Genomic DNA, 6,000 nt, shown 5'->3' with positions numbered 1-6,000 from the left:
ATGGCGACCTGAAACCTCAGTTTCCATTGGTCAGTTCAATATGAGGGCCGGTCCAATGGGAAGAGCCAGCCTTCTCCTTCCGACCAATGGGGTAGGCAGGGAGCAGGCCCGGAGACGGCGGCGTGCTGACGTTCCCGGGAGCCTGGTGCTGGCTGGGCAGGCGGGCTGAGTGCTGGGCGGGCGGCGGCGGCCTCTGGGCAGTAGAGGGGGCTCCGGGGCTGAGTCCGCGTCGACGCCGGCCGCGGAGGCGGCACCATGGGCAAGGGGTAGCGGGGCAAGTTGGCCACCGCCGCCGCCAGGGGTGGTGGGAGAGCCGCTTCGGGGTAGGGGGCGGGTGGGGAGGGAGGGGCGGGCGGCCGCTCGGCCGCGGCACTTTTTTAATTTTTCCGAGTGCCGCAGCGGCGACCCCACCGCGCCGATGTTCCTGATCCCCGGAGCGACGGCCGCTGCTGCCTAACCTGGAAAGTAAGTGTGCGGGCTTGCGGGAAGGCGCGGAGACTCCGGCTCACGAGACCCCCGGCCCTCGCCCCCTCGGGCCGGAGATGAGACTTGCCTGCGAGGGGCGCGGGGAGGGACGGGGACGGGCGCCTCCCTCCCGTTACTCCGTCCCCACCGCCTCGCGGCCGCCTCGGCTTTCCTGCCCCGCCTCGTGTTCCTGCCCGCACTCGCCTGCCTGCTCCCCTCCCCCCGGTAGGCGCACAAGTTTCACCCTCCATTTGCTTTTCCCGGCGATTACTCTTCCCCTGGTCTCCCCTACACGCAGCGCACGACCCCACCCCGCATTGGCCTTTTTGGATCTAGGGCCCCCAGCCCCAAACTTGAGCGCCACGCCGAGCCCTCCTGGACGTCTGCCGGGAGGCTTCCCCTCTCCTGCCCCCCTGGTACGCCGCCTCGCGCCCCCAACACCCCTGGGCGCCCGTCTTCCCGAACCCTCGGGGCGGCCCGTCCTTCTCTCCAGCCCCAACTCCTGCACCTTGCCCCGCCCCCCCCCTTCCTCCCACGTCCCTTCTGCCGGTGCTGTCTTGCGTTTGCCCGGAGTCCCGCGCTTCTAGCTGGTCCTGCCCACCCACCCTGTCCAGTGCGCCCCTCTCTCCTCGCCGCGTATGCTCACGCTCCACCCCTCCCGGTTCTCTAGCCGCAAGCTTCCCCGGCTGCCCTCTTGCGCGGCCGCTTCCTTCTCTCCCTGCCAGGAGTTGAAGAAGAGCTGCGGCACCCCCAGGCGGATAGAGTGTCCCTGCCCGCCGCTGGCGCTGCCCACCCTTCTCTCTCTTTCTCCCTCTACCCGGGAAGCGAGGGGCTGAGCCGTTGGGCCGAAATTTGGCTGCGTGTTGGCTGAGTGCGACAAACAGCGAGAGCGGGCAGTAGAGGCGCCGCGGCGGCCGTGGCCGCGCGGGGCGCAGCAGTAAGCAGGTGTGTGTGTCCGGGGGGGACGCGCACCGCGGGCTCTTCGGCTGGCGACAGATTGTGCAGGAATGCGAGGAATGCACCGGGAGCATAGTCCGCGCGGCCCGCCGCGGCAGAACTAGAGCCTTCCCCAGCCCAGCTCTCGCTGAGCAGTCAGAGGTCACCGGAGCATCTTCGGAGCTGGTGAGCCTCTCTCCACTCCTCTCCTCCCCTGGCTTTTCTCCATGCGGCAGAGGGCGGCGGAGGGGAAGCGCGGCAGTTCTGTCGGGCTTCAGCTAGTCTTTTCGTCTGGGATTTTGCTGCATTGGTCTCCAGGACCGTGAATTTCGTGCCGATGGCGGTATAGCCAAGGTTATTGATAACTGCACAAGGTTCTTGGCAACTTTGGTTTACAAGGTTTAAATAGTGCCTGGATTTTACGAGGTTTTTTTTTTTGATCTGCAGGAAAGGGTGCCTAAGGTTCTTTGAGTAATGAGCTTGCAGCCAACGTATTTTGGCTCTATCAAAAAAATGTCTGTTAATGCTCATGGACGGGGATGTTCTTCAGGAGATAACTTGAATGCATCACTTTACTGTCATAAAAATTGTATTTTTCTTCTCGAAAATTGTAATTATTTTCTCGCATACTGGGCTGTGTTTAGACCTCTTAGAATCCATAATGAATAGAAACAGAGAAGCAGTGTTTGGTCAGCGATGGGACAGATAGGACTGTCTGGTACAGTTAAATTCGGGTCGTGTCGGTTACCATTGGAAGTAATGGGGTACTACAGATGATGTACATTTCAAGATGTAATTTATTAGTTGAGGTCGCAGTTCTTTCTCTATTTTTGGCACCGAGTTTGAACGTAAAATAAAAATACAGGTCTCCGACTTTTAAAGAATGGTGGTTATTTATGTGTAAAATCCAAAATGATTAATTAGTATATAGTTTTGGTCAAAATTTATTTTCCTTAATGCAAAAAGCAAATTTTTGACAGAAGTTGCTTTGCTAGAACAGGACTTAGATTGTGTTATTTTAAAAGGTAAAGTAGAAGACCACTTCTCTTTTTGAATGTAGTGTATTGCTGTAGAAAGTATTTAATTTATTTTCTCGTACCAGTGAAACAGTTACGGAAAATGGTAGCATTCTCTCATTCTCATCAACATGAGAACAGTTGATGTCCAAAATAAGTATTTCTGGATTTGGAAAAGTATACTGTGTGTGCTTTTATTTGACACAGTTTGCTTTGGAGGTTGAAGTTACTGTAAGCCTCTCCATGCTTGGCTATTTTGTATCAGATTCAGGAACATAGTTGATTGTCCGGCTGTCTACTAACGCCTTCTGTGTAGGGATCAAGGGCATTGAAAAGTATAAAATGAGAGCCTTTTATTTGGTTAAGAACCCAACGGGAAAGGAAAAAGAGAAAAGAAAAAAACTTTGTGATGGATAAAGTTGTGTCTTTTGGCTGCTACATTGTTTTTCAGGTATGTTAATAGTAAGTGTGCCTTCTAATTTAGAGGGTTAGTTCTAAATTAGAATTAATAGCACTGTGTTGGATATCGAGAAGTGTTTGGAGATGTGAACAGGAAACTTATTATGTAACACACTCCTCACAGCAGAGTTTAACACGTGCATATTCGATGTGATATGAATATTAGAAAGTAAAAGCACATTTAGTTTCTCTACTGCATTAGAAATTGAAATAGCCCATTCAGGCATATAGAAAATGTTTATATACATTGATATATATGATTGGCTGTACAAATAGTTTTACATGCTTCAAGGTAGGCTTTCAGTTAGAATTATCGTCTAAGTGTTATTGATATTTGAAGAGAAGAAGTTTTAAAATTGGTTATCGTTCACAATAAAATAAACTATTTCAATCATTCTCTCCCCAACTCCCACTATTATATAAGAGAAAGTGCTGTATTTCATGTCTTATATGTTATATAGACAATTCTAAATTGGGGGACAAATGTTCAGTTATCTTAATTCTTACCCATGTTGTTTTTGGAAGGAAATAGAGGACCAAGCTAGTGATGGAAAGCACATGTAAGAGAAGGTAAGCAGAAAGTAGGAGCAGCTGGCATTCATCCAGGAGGGGGGAAAAGGCTACTGCTGCATTTACAAGCTGAATAAACTAATTCTATCAGTGGTTCTGACATCATTTGAATTTCAGGAAATTACTACCAAACTCAATTCAACAGGAACTTTAGCAATTTTATAACCTTGAGTATTTGGATTGTCTATATTAAGTCAGAGTTACAGTTTTCTTTCCTTTCTGTACAAATTGGGAAAGGGATTTTAGTTTAAAGCTCTTAAATTTGCTTAATTGTTAAAAATCCGATTATTGTCAATTTTCAAACTGAGTTATTTCCTTGTTGTTGACCAGGGGTTGATTTAAATAGAGAATTTCCATACCCTGGATGGTGCCAACCAGTTACATCTAGTGCTTCACCTTATAGCTTTGAAATATTAAGGTATTTTGAGATTGCTCCATAAGCTTTTTTTTTTTTAGTCAAGAGGGATGTCCCTAATTTGCTTCATGCTAAAATGGATATTATTGCTTCCTTTTTAAGTGAAAGATAAAGTAGAGGTTATTCAAGGGTTCTTGGAATTGTATGTCACTTTGGGAAGTTACCTTCACACCTTCAGTGTACTGGGAGATAATTACTTCCTCAATGTGTTAAATGGTTTTGTAGTGCCTTTCCTGCAATGAAGAGGGGAAAAAAATCTAATTCATAACACCAATGAACTGGATATGTTGGCAGTATCCAGTAACTATTTCATGCCCAAACTGTAACTACAGATAGCTGCAAACAGAGAGATAAGACAGACAGACAAAGTAAAACTTTAAGTATACCTGGGTATAAGACTTGGGATACTGCCAATAAGTGATTATAACAGTTAGCAAATCAGTTTGATGCCCAGCAGTGGAAAATAACAAGTTTCTCTTAGGGTAAGGGGATCAGGCCTTGAGTCACAAACAGCAATGATTCATGTGCTTGCTGGTTGCAGTTGAGAAGTTGTATATATGTCATTCAAAAGTTGCTCCCTCTGTCACTTCAATAATTCAGTGGAATTATGTTCATCTTTTGGAGGCTATGTTGCGAAAACTAAATTGGGGACATTACATGATGGTGCTCTTTGTTTAAATTTAGAATGCTGCAGACATTCCATTTGTCATTGATCTGAGGTTTTTTTTTAATATATAATTTAGATTTACTTTTATTTGATATACCAGTAAGTGTTGGCTATACTGATAATCATTTCATTATTCATAGTCTTAATAATATTATAGTTTATTATGACTCATATATAGTGATATAGTGATTCATTGCAAGTGATAAAATATCATTAGAAATTATACTAAATCTTTAATACTATAAAATACATAAAATATGGAAGTATTTGAATTATTTTGGGTCATGTCATGGTGAAGCATTTTTCATGAAGCGAATAATGCCTGAGGATTGGTTAGATGCCATTCTCTGAAGGACAGTATATCATATAGCCCTCACAGAGTCCAGAACTCACAAATTAAGTGTGGAGAGGGAAAGGATCAGAGGAATCAGTAACCCTTTTTTCATCAACAAGCAAGGCATGTTTAACTTCTATAATTGTTGCTTTATTCAGTATGAGTTTAGTGAGTTACAGATATACAAGGATGTTTATTCTGCTCTTCCCTAATCTGCCTCCCTGTCCTTTCTCCCCACAACACACATACCACCACCACCACCAATGCATCTGCCTGCTTGGAGAGCCAGAAAAAGCCCCCTTTCAAGAGCTACTTATATAGAATGTAGAAATTGGCGCCTAGTGTTGTAGGTTGAATTTAGAGCAGATGTGCATTTTTGTCATAAAAATGATATTATATATGAATACAAAAGGTAAAATGTGAGGTTGAAGGTGGACTATCAGCATACTGTGCAGGCTTTGGGGGCTGGCCTAGAACTTTGAATACAGTGTTTTATGGGCACGCACAGCCCATTACAAATAGACTTTTAAAACACTGGATAGGTGGTATCTGAAATTCTGGTCCACTATAAGCTCTCTCTATAATTGCAAACATGAAAAGGAGGTGAAAAGCAAACATGAAAAGGAGGTGAAAAGCACCCTAAGCTAGGAATTAGAAGATCTGCGATTAAACCATATAACCTTGACAAACCATTTAGTATTTGGGTTACAGCTTCCTACTTTTAAAGGTACAGGGTTTGGATTGCATTGATCTAAGATATATTTCAGCTCAAGGTTCCCAGAGTTCTCAGGGTTTTTTGGTTTGTTTTTTAAGAAAACAAAATGGTTTCAGAAGCATTCCTGTATATAATCAGTCCTGTTTTCCCTTCTATCCTAAATCATAACAACAGGAGATTTGGGTTCTCTTTTGAGACTCTTGATTCTCCTTCGTGTTCATCTTAAATAACTTTGTTTTCTTTAACAGTTTAATTTTGGAAAGTGAGGTGGTAGGAAATAGACCATATAATGTTTTCAAGGTACCTATTTACCCCACTCTAGTTCAAGGTGAACCAATGTAGTTTAGGCCAGTGAAAGCCTTTGGGATTTCACCCACACACTGAGTAAAAGCCCTTGAAAAGTATCTTTATAAGGCAGTGAGG

General features: G+C 45.0%; 1 protein-coding gene across 1 annotated transcript in view; it reads left to right on the top strand.

The window, feature by feature from the left end:
* Positions 1-360: 360 nt before the first annotated feature.
* PKP4 (plakophilin 4) overlaps positions 361-6,000 on the top strand; it is a 257,392-nt gene continuing 251,752 nt past the window's right edge. The window contains exon 1 of the mRNA XM_068969317.1: positions 361-465. The gene's annotated coding sequence lies outside the window, so the exon portion shown is untranslated. The remainder of the gene's footprint in view (positions 466-6,000) is intronic.

This window comes from Capricornis sumatraensis, chromosome 3 (assembly GCF_032405125.1).
Source record: "Capricornis sumatraensis isolate serow.1 chromosome 3, serow.2, whole genome shotgun sequence".
Taxonomy (NCBI): domain Eukaryota; kingdom Metazoa; phylum Chordata; class Mammalia; order Artiodactyla; family Bovidae; genus Capricornis; species Capricornis sumatraensis.
Note: the sequence above shows the minus strand (reverse complement) of the source record. Positions and strands in the feature narration are given on the sequence as shown.